Here is a 12,738-nt window from a genome sequence, read left to right on the forward strand (position 1 = left end):
GTAATACCTCCTGTAGGGCTGGTTTCGTGGTTACAAAATTGGTTAGTGACTGGCGATTCTGAAATGTCTTTATTTCTCCATCAATTCTGAATGACAGCCTTGCTGGATAAAGGATCCTTGGCTGCATGTTTTTCTCTGAAAGAGCTTTAAAAATGCCCCCCAACCCTTTCTCTCATTCCAGGTCTGTGTAGACAGGTCTGACATAATTCTGATGCCTTTGTCTTGGTACGTGAGAAATTTCTTTGCCCTGGCCGCTTTCAATACTGTATCCTTGGATCTAATATTTGCGAAATGCACTATGACGTGACGTGGTGTAGGTTTGTCGTGGTTGAGCTTGGGAGGATCCTCTCTGCCTCTTGGATACGAATGTTTGTTTCCCTCGCTAGATTAGGTAAGTTTTCAGCTACAATTTGTTCAAATATCTCTTCTAGACCTCTGTTTTTCTCCACCCCCTCGGGGATGCCGATGATTCTAACATTGGATCGTTTCATTGAGTCAATAATCTCCCGTGGGCTCGGATTTTTTTAAGAGCAGCTTCTATTTTGGTTTTTTCCTCTATTAACCCATCCTCTAATTCACTAACCCGTTCTTCTGCTTCTGTGACCCTCGCCATCAGAGCCTCTAGTTTTGCCTGCATTTGGCTCATAGAATTTTTAATTTCTGTCAGATTCGCTCTCATTTCTGTCCTTAGGGATTCTATATTCTCAGTAACCTTTTCGTTAATAGTTTTTTCAATTCTACTCATCATTTTTACCATTATTACTCTGAATTCCATTTCTGATACTATGGTTACATCCATATCCATTATTTCTGTGGCAGAGGCCACAGACTCTTGTCTTTTTTTTGCTGGGGCGGGGGGGTTTCTCCTTCTTGTCATTCTGATGAGGAGAGGTTGCGGGGTTGTCCAGAGCCCAAATTATTGACTGGGTCCCAGGCCGTGCCCCTTGTTTTTTAGGGATCTTAGGAATGTGGGTTTTTTCTTTAAAGATTTTATTTATTTATTTATGTGGCAGCCAACCAGCGAGAGGGGGAACAGAAGCAGGGGAGTGGGAGAGGAAGAAGCAGGCTCCCAGCGGAGGAGCCCGATGAGGGACTCCTTTCTGGAACGCCGGGATCACGCCCTAAGCCGGAGACAGGCGCTCAATGACTGCGCCACCCAGGCGCCCGGGTTGTGGGCTTCTTGATTTTTCAGCTGCCTTCTGGGGGAGGGGCCTGCCGCGCGATACTCAGGCAGCCCCTGTGGGTAGAGTCTCGTGTCCCCTGCGGGGATGGGATTGGGCACCCTGTGAGCGGTATTTCCAGGCTTTGTTCTCTGGCGGCTTTCCCTGGCGGTTGCTGTGCCTCTTCTGAGAGTCAGAGCAGCAGCGGCCACGCTCAGCCTCTGTCACAGAACAGAGGGATTGCGGCCTGTTCTCCACTGATGTTCTGCCACTTTAACTCCGTTTCTGTTGGTGCTGCTCAACCCTGCAGCGTCCGGGATGTGCGCCCCACACCCGGCGTCCCAGCCCTCACTTCCAGGCGGCGCGTCTCTGTCCTTTGTGTTTCTAATGCCGCCAGCCGCCCGCCGCGCTCCCGATCTCCCGGTCTCAGTCTGGATCCAGTGAGCGCACCGGGATTGTGTTCAGCGAGATGCCTGAGTGGCGCGCGCACCCGGCTCACGGTCTCAGTCTGCTGTTTTGTGGGTGCCGCCACCCAGGCCGCCCGCTCCCCGTGCAAGTGGCTACCGCTTCCCGAGCGCCCGAGCGCGGCTCCTCCCCTTCCGTTTATCTTCGAGTATCTGTGCACAGCTTCATGGCTCCCCGCCGTACCTCAATACTCAGCGCTGGAGATGTTCATTTGTAGAGATCCAGATGCGTCTTCCTGCGTCTCAGTCTGGTTCCATGGTTGTTTAGGCTGGTCTGGTACCTATCCAGCTCGACTCGGGGGACCGGCTGAAAAACGGTGTCTCCTACTCCTCCGCCATCTTAACTCCTCCTCTGATAACTACTCTTTCATTACTTATCTTGCTCTAAAGCTTCCATTTCTTATTGCATCTCATTCGTAGCCTTTTTTATTTCGACTTGATTAGATTTTAGTTCTTTCATTTCTCCAGAAAGGGGTTCTCTAGTGTCTTCTATGCTTTTTTCAAGCCCAGCTAGTATCCTTATAATTGTTATTCTGAAATCTAGTTCCAACATCCTACTTATGTCCATACTGATTAGGTCCCTGGCAGTCAGTACTGCCTCTTGTTTTCTATTTTGAGGTGAGTTTTTCCGTCTTGTCGTTCTGTCCAGAGAAGAATAAATGAACGAGAGAACAAAATACTAAAATGGCAACAGTGACCCCAGAGAAATACACAGTAAACAAATCAGAAGAGACCCAAAGCTGAAAAAAAAGAAATTAAAAAAAAAAAAAAGAGAACATAGGTGAGCAGAACAGAGCAATACACTGGATCTTGTGTGTACTTTGGTCTGTTTGTTAGAAAACTAGATCCCAAAATTATAAAGAAAGAAAAACATATACATGTACAAAAGTAAAATTAAATACAATGAAAGGATAGAATGTAACTCTAAAAATGAAAGTAAAAGAAAAAAAAAGAAAGAATATAAACAGGTGAACAGAACAGAGCCATATACTAGATTCTGGGTGTATTTTGGTCGGTTTGTTAGAAGAAACTACATCCCAAAATTATAAAGAAAGAAAAACATATATACAAAAATTAAATACGTTGGAAAGAGAGAATGTAACCATAAAGATGAAAGTTAAAAAAGACTTTAACAAACAAAACAAAAGAGAATATGATCAAACAGGTGAAGACAACAGAGCCATACACTAGATTCTGGGTGTATTTTGGTCTATTTGTTAGAAAAAACTGCATCCCAAAATTGAAAGAAAAACTTACATGTATACAAAAATAAATACCATGAAAGGATAAAATGTAACTGTAAAAGTGAAAATTAAAAAAGATTAAACAAAAGAGGTGCTAAAAGAAGAGATTGGTTTAAAAAGGAAAGAGAAAGAAAATTAAAATGGAAAGACTAAAGAATCATAGGGAAAAAAAACACCTGAATTCTAGATACTGTTTTCCCCTAGTGCTGGAGTTAGGCAATTCTCTGTGCTCATAAACTTGATCTTAGCTGGATGTTCTTGCTGATCTTCTGGGGGAGGGGCCTGTTTCTTTGATTCTCAAATGTCTTTGCCCCAGGGAAATTGCACCACCCTTGCCAGGAGCGGGGCTGAGTAATCTGCTCCTGATGGCTCTATGGGGCTTTGGTTCCCTGAAGGCTTTCCACGGACTCTGGAGGAGGAGAATGAAAATATAGACTGGAAATAGCCCACTAATACTACTATGGTTTGCTTCTTGCATTTGTAACTGAAAGATGTGCCATATTTCCATCTGAGGTTTGTAAAAAGAAAGACGTATCTTATTGTTTAATAAAAACAAATGCAGCTTTTATTGTTTACACCACATTCATGGGAAAAAAAAGAAAAGAAAGGAAAAGAAAATGGTGGCCTCCCAATCTCCAGCCCCAGAGCTGAAAGCCTGGGGCCCCACTCCTCAGTGTGCCCTCAGGGAAAAGCAGTCAATTCTCCCCTGTCTCTCTGGTCTCTGCACTCTGTGCTCACCCAGCCTGTGACCCAGTGTTTCTGTGTCAGGCATGTGACTCTGTTTCAAGTCTCCAAACCCCGCAGCCTGTGGTGTGTGCACCTGTGCCGCTCCTCCCAGGGGAGAAAGGGGGAAATCGCGCTGTGGTTCTGCTGCTTGCTGGGCCCCTGTGAGGAGAGAGGTTGCCTGACCATGCCCGGTTGGCGGTGTATACAACCCTGAGCCTAGAGCCCACTCCTGGGTTCGCAGCCGGCAGCCGGCTTCCCGCTCCCATGTCTGGGAGCTCTGCCGCACTCAGGCACCCCCAGTCTTCCTGTGACTCCAGGGATCCAGAGGCCACACTGTCCCACCTAGGATTCCACCCCGCTTCGCCACCCGAGCACCTTTCAGGTAGGGCTGTCCCTCGCCGGGGCAGACTTAAAAGAATCAATTTTAAACAATAAATTTGACATCCTATTTTGGATTGTCTTTATACTGTATTATGCTGAGAGCCTAAAACAGTAGAAATGGCTCAGGGCTTTCTCAAGTTCTGAGAGCCTCTCGCGTGAGTTGCAGAAAGAAGAGTCAGGGTGAGGGAGAGAGGAACGGGGATGTTGTGAAGAAGTACATTGTCAGAGGTAGAGGACAGCAGACTTAAAGAGCAATGAAATGGAACTTCTAGAGAACAGGGATATTTTTTCCTTTGGTAAAGTTAGTTATTCACTTCTAGTTGAAGGGTGACCATTGTCTCCTGAGTGTCTGCTGCCTGGCTGTCTGGTGAGTAGGAGAAAACTGGAAAATAGGCTTTTGTGTGTAGCAGTTCCCCTACGACCTCAGGCCCTAGTGGTCTGAAGTGAGCGACCGTCTTTATCATACAGGAAATGCTGCTGTGTGCTTTCATCTCCACCAGGACGGAGTTGCAAAATATATCGACCTAACTATTAGCAGAACTTACTATCTTTTCTTTTCTTTCTTCTTTTTTTTTCTTTTTTTAAAGATTTTATTTATTTATTTGACAGAGAGAGAGAGACAGCCAGTGAGAGAGGGAACACAGGCAGGGGGAGTGGGAGAGGAAGAAGCAGGCTCCCAGCGGAGGAGCCCGATGCGGGGCTCGATCCCAGCATCCTGGGATCAGGCCCTGAGCTGAAGCCAGACGCTTAACGACTGAGGCACCCAGGCGCCCCCTACGTTTTCTTTCTGAGTGATGAGCAATGACTGAACAATGACCCATCTTAGGGATGCTATTACGATAAAATGTGATAATGGTGCGAAGATGCTTTAAAAAATAAAGTGTGTTACAAATGAAAAGTCCTACAGGATTGATTTTCCGCTTTGGCTTCTCATTGATTCCCATTTACCTAATTTACGGGATCTTTAGGGTACAGTGTTCTAAGTTTAATGGGAAGATTTATTTTGTTTCCCAAACGAATCTTGCTATGAACACCTCACCACTTTGTTTTGTAGCAAGATGTACCTTGTGGCTCTTCAATAACATTTTTTTTTAAAGATTTTATTGATTTATTTGACAGAGACAGCCAGCGAGAGAGGGAACACAAGCAGGGGGGAGTGGGAGAGGAAGAAGCAGGCTCCCAGCCCTCCCAGTGGAGCAGGGAGCCTGATGCGGGGCTCGAACCTAGGACCCTGAGATCACGCCCTGAGCTGAAGGCAGGCACTTAACAACTGAGCCACCCAGGCGCCCCTTCAATAACATTCTTAATAATGAAGAAATGAAAGTATTATTTAACCATAATTTATTACTTTCCCCAAAAGTTTTCAGTTAGCAGTATTTCTGGGAATTCCCTCTAACATTAAAGATCTTCCTGGATATTCACCTCTAAAACATGAGGTTGAGGTTCTGATATGATTCTATTTTCATAAGTAGAGAGAAAATAACAGCAATTTTCTTATCTTCAAAAGCCTTCAAATGCTATCTTAAATATCTTATTTACATGTTATTTTTTTTTAATATTAGAAAGTTTTCTTCTTCGTAATTTTCGTAAAGAAGGTCAGAAAAATGATTATCCTTTAGGATAAAATGCCTTAAAAAATGACTAGAATAAGGAATGCTGGGTTATAGCATTTTTAAAAAAAGATTAAACATTTATTATGGCTAATGTTTATGAGAAGAGTCAATGATTATAAAGTTGTTTTCATTGAATCATTGAAGGCCAGTAATTGATCACACTTTAAGATTGTGGGAAGAAGTTTTTTGTCCAAATTTTTATGTGCAAATGCATTAATTCTTCTAAGGTTTAACACTAGTCAGACTTTGGATTAATGTTTAAATAAGAAAAGAAATGTTGACATTGACCAGTCAGATTATTAACCACTGCGCACCATAGGGTGCAACTCTAACTCCTATAAATTCTGGAAATATTCATCCATGTTTATATATTTCCAAGATTACAGAAGCCAACATACAATACCCCCAGATTCCTACTCTGGAAAAACATTGTGCCTTCAAGAAGTTGTGTTTTCAGCCTCAGGGTGAAACTCTTCCTTCCTGGCGCTAGGTAATTTTGAGCTAGTTTACCTGATACTGGTGACTGAGCGAGGGCTTCAGAGTTGTTCAGTTTTTCTTCATTTCAGTAGGAAGCTACTTGCCTTTAGGAGGCAGCACTGAGGAACTCAAGCTGAACACATCGTAAAGGCTTTTTTTCTTTTTTTTAAGTAGGCTCCACGCCCAGTGTGGCGTCTAACATGGGGCTTGATTAAACTCACGACCCTGAGATCAAGACCTGAGCTGAGATTAAGAGTTGGATGCTTAATCCACTAAGACACCCAGGTGCCACTAAAAAGGCTATTTTTTAATTCTTTTTTTTTTTTTTAAGATTTTATTTATTTATTTGAGGGAGAGAGACAGAGAGTGCGAGGGAGTGAGCACACCAGTGCGGGGAGAGGCAGAGGGAGAGGGAGAAGCAGACTCCCCACTGAGCAGGGAGCCCAATGCGGCTGATCCCAGGACCCTGGGATCATGACCTGAGCTGAAGGCAGACGCTTAACTGACTGAGCCACCGAGACACCCCTAAAAGGTCTTTTTATTTTATTTTATTTTATTTTATTTCATTTTATTTTATTTTATTATTTTTATTATCATATTCAGTTAGCCAGCATACAGTACATCATTAGTTTTTGACGTAGTGTTCAACGATTCATTAGTTGCTGCTCATCACAACACGTGTACCCTCCTCAATACCCATCACCCAGCTACCTGCCCCCCCATCCCCAGTTTGGTTCCCCAAGTCCAGAGTCTCTCAGGGTTTGCTCCCTCTCTGATTTCTTCCCATTCGGTTTTCCCTCCCTTCGCCTATGGTCTTCCATGCTATTCCCTATGTTCCACAGATGAGTGAAACCATATGATAGTTGTCATTCTCTGCTTGACTTATTTCACTTAGCATAATACCCTCTAGTTCCATCCATGTCCATGCAAATGGTGGGTATTCATCCTTTCTGATGGCTAATATTCCATTTATATATGAACCACATCTTCTTTATCCATTCATCTGTTGAAGGGCATCTTGTTTCCTTCCCCAGTTTGGCTATTGTGGACATTGCTTCTATGAACATTGGGGTGCATGTGCCCCTTCTTTTCACTACATCTGTATCTTTGGGGTAAATACCTAGTAGTGCAATTGCTGGGTCATAGGGTAGCTCTATTTTTAACGTCTTGAGGAACCTTCATACTGTTTTCCAGAGTGACTGCACAAGCTTGCATTCCCACCAACAGTGTAAGAGGGTTCCCCTTTCTCCACATCCTCGCAAAACTTGTTGTTTCTTGTCTTGTTAATTTTTGCCATTCTAACTAGTGTAAGGTGGTATCTAGTTGCGGTTTTGATTTGTATTTCCCTGATGGCTAGTGATATTGAACATTTTTTCATGTGTCTGTTAGCCATTTGTATGTTTTCTTTGGAGAAATGTCTGTTCATGTCTTCTGCCCATTTATTGACTGGATTATTTGTTTTTTGGGTGTTGAGTTTGAGAAGTTCCTTATGGATCTTTGATACCAGCCCTTTATCTGTAATGTTATTTGCAAATATCTTCTCCCATTCTGTGGGTTCCCTTTTAGTTTTGTTGACTGTTTCCTTTGCTGTGCAAAAGCTTTTTTATCTCGATGACTTCCCAAAAGTTCATTTTTTCTTTTGTTTCCCTTGCCTTTAGAGACATGTCTTGAAGGAGATCGCTGTGGCCAATGTTAAAGAGTTTACTGCTTACGTTCTCCTCTAGGATTAAAAAGCCTTTTTAAAAAAGGATTTTTTTATGGTTCTCAAAAATCTCAACACCTTAGTAATTGCTAAATCAACACATATTAAGATTCAATACCTAACATTGCAAAGTAATCACTTGACATTTAGTGGCGGAAAGGGTCATCCAAGAGGTTCTGTCAGTACTAAAATAATAAATGACCTTTTTGGGTAGGAAATTAGAGGCAAATATGGAATTTGCGTGGCTCTTTGGTGGGCAACTAAGTCCTATGGAAAATAGAAGCAGAGAACAGAAGAGTAAATGAATTGGAAAAATGTGGCCATGCTCCATCTATATTAAATGGACTCAGCAAGCAGTGAAGCATTGGTACAAGTTAAATTAAAAAACCTTTAAGAATCTGTGTAACTTGTGGGGACCTGGGTGGCTCAGCTGGTTAAGCATCTACCTTCAGCTCAGGTCATGATCCTGCGGTCATGGGATCGAGCCCCACAATGGTCTCCCTGCTCAGTGGGGAGCCTGCTTCTCCGTCTCCCTCTGCCCTTCCTCCTGCTTGTGTGCTGTCTCTCTCTCTCTCTCAAATAAATAAATAAAATCTTTAAAAAAATCGCTGTGTAACTTGACATATTTAGAACAGAGCTCATCTTCTTCACCAGCTCCTATCCTCCAACCAGCTTCTTCTCCTCTTGATTATCTTTCTCGGTTAGTGGTTTATATGCTGTAAATCAGTTAGTGGTTTATACTCATCTAAACCTGAGGTCTGGAAGTCATCTGAGATTCCTCCTTCTTTGTTAACTTCACGTTTGGCACAAAGTCCTACCAATGCTACTTCCTACATTCGTTCCCTTCTCTGAATCCATCAGCTTCATGAAATTACTACAAATGTTCCTGCCTTATCACTTGCCACTCCTGTGTCTCACCTAGAAAACATCTGCTTGTTTTTCAAAGCTTGCCCTAAAGATTACCTTTTTCCATTAAGACTGACTCTGACTCCCAACTGTTCCAGTAAAACTGAGGTTCTTAGCTTTGCTTGCACTGGAATCACCTGTGTGGTGTTTCAATACCACATCTACTTCCAGATATTCTGATCTGATGGGTCTGGGGTGAAGCCTGCAGTCGGATTTTAAAATACTCCACAGGTGGTTGATTCTAAGGGGCAGTCCAGGTTGAAAACGACAACAATAGAATAACCTCCCTCCTTGTGTTGCCTTCTTTACTGTATCTTATAACAGTAGTTCTAAAGCCTGATTAAAGCTCAGTCACTGGGCTTTTTTTTAAAAAAAGTCTCTCTTTAAAAACACAGATTTTTGGGGTTCTGGTAGACTCTAAGGCCAACCCCAATGACCCCAACTTCTGGTGTTGAAGCTCTTGTAAAAACCCCTATCCTTGGGTATGGATGGGATCTGTGACTAATATTCTGACAAATAGAATATGGCAAAGGTGATGGGTATCACTCTGTGATGACTGATTACATCAGGTTAAATAAGTTCCTTGCTAGCAGATTTGCTCTTTTCCCCTTGGTGGCGTTGAAAAAGCAGTCTGCCATGTTCTGAGAAGGCTCTGGAGAGGGCCAAGTGGCAGAACTGTGAGCAGCATTTAGGAGCTAAGAGTGGCCTCCAGTCAATAACCAACAAGAAGCCAGGGACCTCAGTGTTACAGCCACAAAGAAATGAATTCTGGTGACAACTTGAAAGAGTTCGGAAATAGATCTACTGTCAGTCATGAGTCCGGAGGAGAAGTGAGCTCTGAGTAACCTTGGTAGCAGCCTTGCAGAGGACCCAGCTAAGCTGTGCCTGGACTTCTGCTCAGAAATAGAGAGATAATAAATATGGGTTGTTTTAAGCTGCTAAATGTGTGGTAATTTGTTATACAGCGTTGGAAATGAATACAGGGCCTCGTATACTTTTTCTTTATAACCCACCCTACTTAAGGCCTCATTCTAAGATGAAAAGATAGAAACTACTTTGCTGGTTAGATATCTGGATGACTCTGCAATGGCCCAATAGTAATTATCCTTAAACCCTTTAAGTTTAAGCTCTAGGATTCCAAAACCTACCCTTCTACTCCCAAAGCCTTTGTGTGAGTGAAATATGTCATTGCTGGTGCAGTGAGCAAACCCTCGGTGTTTTCAGGGGTATCTGATCTTATAGGCGATACTTGGTAGGAAATGCTGGGATGATCTGTCCGAGGGGTGGTTCTGAGGATTTAGGGGTTCCTGCAAAGAGAGGCTTAACTTGACTGGTGATACCAGTTAGGTAAAGAATTACCATTCTCCTCTTTCCCGTTCCCTTTCCATTTCCCTGCCTTGCGTTGCCTTGCCTTTCCTGTTTTATTTATGTATTTGAGAGAGAGGGAGAGAGCACAAGTGGGGGGAGGGGCAGAGGGAGAGAGAGAGAAGCAGACTCCCACTGAGCACAGAGCCCAACATGGAGCTCAATCCCAGGACCCCGGGATCATGACCGGAGCTGAAGGCAGATGCCCAACCGTCTGAACCACCTAGGTACCCCTCATCTTTCTTTTCTGATGTGAAATCTTCCTGTTGACATTTAAAACCGAGGGCAAGGAAGTAGAGTTGAGGGGTCTCTCTGGAGGAGTTCTTCTCTAGGATGCACTGGTTGGAACATATTCCAGGGGCCCTCAGTGTAGCTTCCTGTTGTCAGCTGTATTCAAAGGTTAGATGACAAATCAGGGAAGAAGGGGAGGAGATTCTATATGGGGTAAGAGATTACATGATATTGAATTTCAAGGTCCTTCCTGACTCTAAGATTATTTGATTCTAGAATCTGCAGTACTCCTGAAATACTGTTGTGAGAATGAAGTCCGCAATCTAGGTAAATGCAATGGTCATTAGTGCTGGTCTATTGATAATGTCCACTCAGTTCTCTTATTCCAATAACATCTCTAAGTTGGTGGGGTACTTTCTCAGACTTTCCAAATCAGTTGCCTGTTGGAGTTCCATTAATGTTGTCCTTTCATCATTATTTTAGATTCCTTCTCCTGCAGATTATAAAAAAATGAGGTACTGTTTTATAATAAAAGAAATGTATTTCTGGTAATTTACATTTGGCTCTCATGAGTCACACTTTAGCATTTAAGTTACCGTTTGTAATAGTAAACTTTCTAGTGATTATCCTACCTTGAATTTCACATAAAAAAAAAAAACCAACACAGAAAATAATAAGGAATCCATTTTACTTTTGAAACACAGTAAAGAGTCAGTGCCCTTTTAATAGATTTTCTTTAGTCGTATTAGCTTAGAGACATTGAACATACTTTGGAATGCCTAATGAAGAGTCACAGAGGAGTCATCATTTCTTGAAATTAGTAACCTTTTAACACTATCAGATCAAGGATTGTATGTATACTGCCTATCCGCCCTGAATCAAGAGAAGAATAAAACACAGTTTCAGTACTCAAGGAACTTGAGGCCAGTTGAGGAAGAAAGATGTGTACATGTGAGACAATAGAAGTCAAGAGGACAATTATGCAGAGCACAGATGACTAGTTCAAGGAAGGTTAGAGATCAAAGCAGGCTTGAGGGTTCAAGGAGGGTTCTGGAGAAAGAGCCACTTGGCTAGGTGGACAGGGTTGTAAGAAGTAGGTGGGAAAAGGAGAGGGAGGCAGGTGTTGTCTATCAGGGTGGGAACAGGGGGGAAGAAGAAAAGCTCAGTGGCTCTGTATTAGTTTCCTAGAGCTGCCTGACAATATGCCACCAATTGGATGGCTTAACACAACAGAAATTTATCCCTTCACCATTCTGGAGCCCAGAAATTTGAAATCAAGATGGCAGCAGGGCCATGCTGCCTCTGAAGGCTGTAGGGGAGAATTGTTCCATGCGTCTCCTCTAGCTGCTGCTGTTTCCTGCAATCTTTGGTGTTCCTTGGCTTGTAGATGCCTCTTCCCCATCTCTGTCTCCCTCCTGACTTGGCATTCCTCCCGCATCTCTCCACATTACCTTCCCTTTGTGCATGTCGGTCTCTGTGTTTCTTCTTTTCTTATAAGGATAATAGTCCCCTTAGCTTAACAGATTAAGGGCTCACTCTACTCCAATAGGACCTCATCTTCACTTATATTTTAATTATATTTGCAAAGACTATTTTTTACATCATGTCACACTTACAGATTCTGGCAGTTAGGATTTCAGGGTCTTTTGGGGGGACACAATTCAACCCATAGCAGCATCTATAGGGGTTAACTGGGAAATAGCACACCAGCCCTGAATGCCAAACTGAGGCCTTCAGATGTAGGCACTGGGAGCCCCTGAAGAAGTCTGAAGACCTGGGCATGGTATAGAAGAGGGAGGCATGCTGAGAGCATAGAGAGAGATTCATAATTTAAATGAATTTGAAGAGAGGGAGCAAGATGTGAAATAGTGTGTACATTTTAAAAGTGATACAGCCTTATATATGTAGAGACTATATCTGGAAGAATCAGAAATCACAGTAGTTTCCTCTTAAAAGGGGGAACTCGGGGCCCTTGGGACAGGAGTGGGACTGGAGACTTAATTTTCCCTATAAAATCTCTTTAATTGCTTGCTTGACTTATTTTTTAGCTGTGTATGTGTATTACCTATACCATAACGAACATTGCAAAAAAGTAAAACTGAAAAACAGACGTGAGGCATTTTACCATGTAAAGCAGCCATAAGGTAACTTAAACAATTTTGTAATATTGTCATTAAAGAATAAATGTATTTGTTCTCCACATTTAGATTTCTTCATGTTGAGTTTTCTAGATCAGGCAACTGCTATGTATCAAAGGACCAGCCCTTGGTGTCCGCAGATAGGAATACCATCAGTGGGTCTGGGTGTTCGTGTACGATTCTCTCCCTACTCCCGGCTGCCCGTTCTGGTGTCCTCGTTGCTTTAATCTGTGTTTTCCCCTTGCTTTAAAGTTTAAAGTCACACTCTCTTCCTCCACGAGTGAAGGATAAGAGTAATTGTGCTGCCAGTACTACCGAGAAGTAGGATGAC

At 42.9% G+C, this 12,738-nt stretch overlaps 1 long non-coding RNA gene across 2 annotated transcripts in view; it reads left to right on the plus strand.

Moving 5' to 3' along the window:
• Nucleotides 1-3,033: 3,033 nt before the first annotated feature.
• The window catches only part of LOC121100947, a 202,619-nt gene continuing 192,914 nt past the window's right edge, over nt 3,034-12,738 (plus strand). For both annotated transcript variants that reach the window (XR_005832721.1, XR_005832722.1), the window contains exon 1: nt 3,034-3,976. This is a non-coding gene — a long non-coding RNA (uncharacterized LOC121100947). The remainder of the gene's footprint in view (nt 3,977-12,738) is intronic.

Source organism: Ursus maritimus, unplaced genomic scaffold (assembly GCF_017311325.1).
Source record: "Ursus maritimus isolate PB19 unplaced genomic scaffold, ASM1731132v1 scaffold_10, whole genome shotgun sequence".
Classification (NCBI taxonomy): Eukaryota; Metazoa; Chordata; class Mammalia; order Carnivora; family Ursidae; genus Ursus; species Ursus maritimus.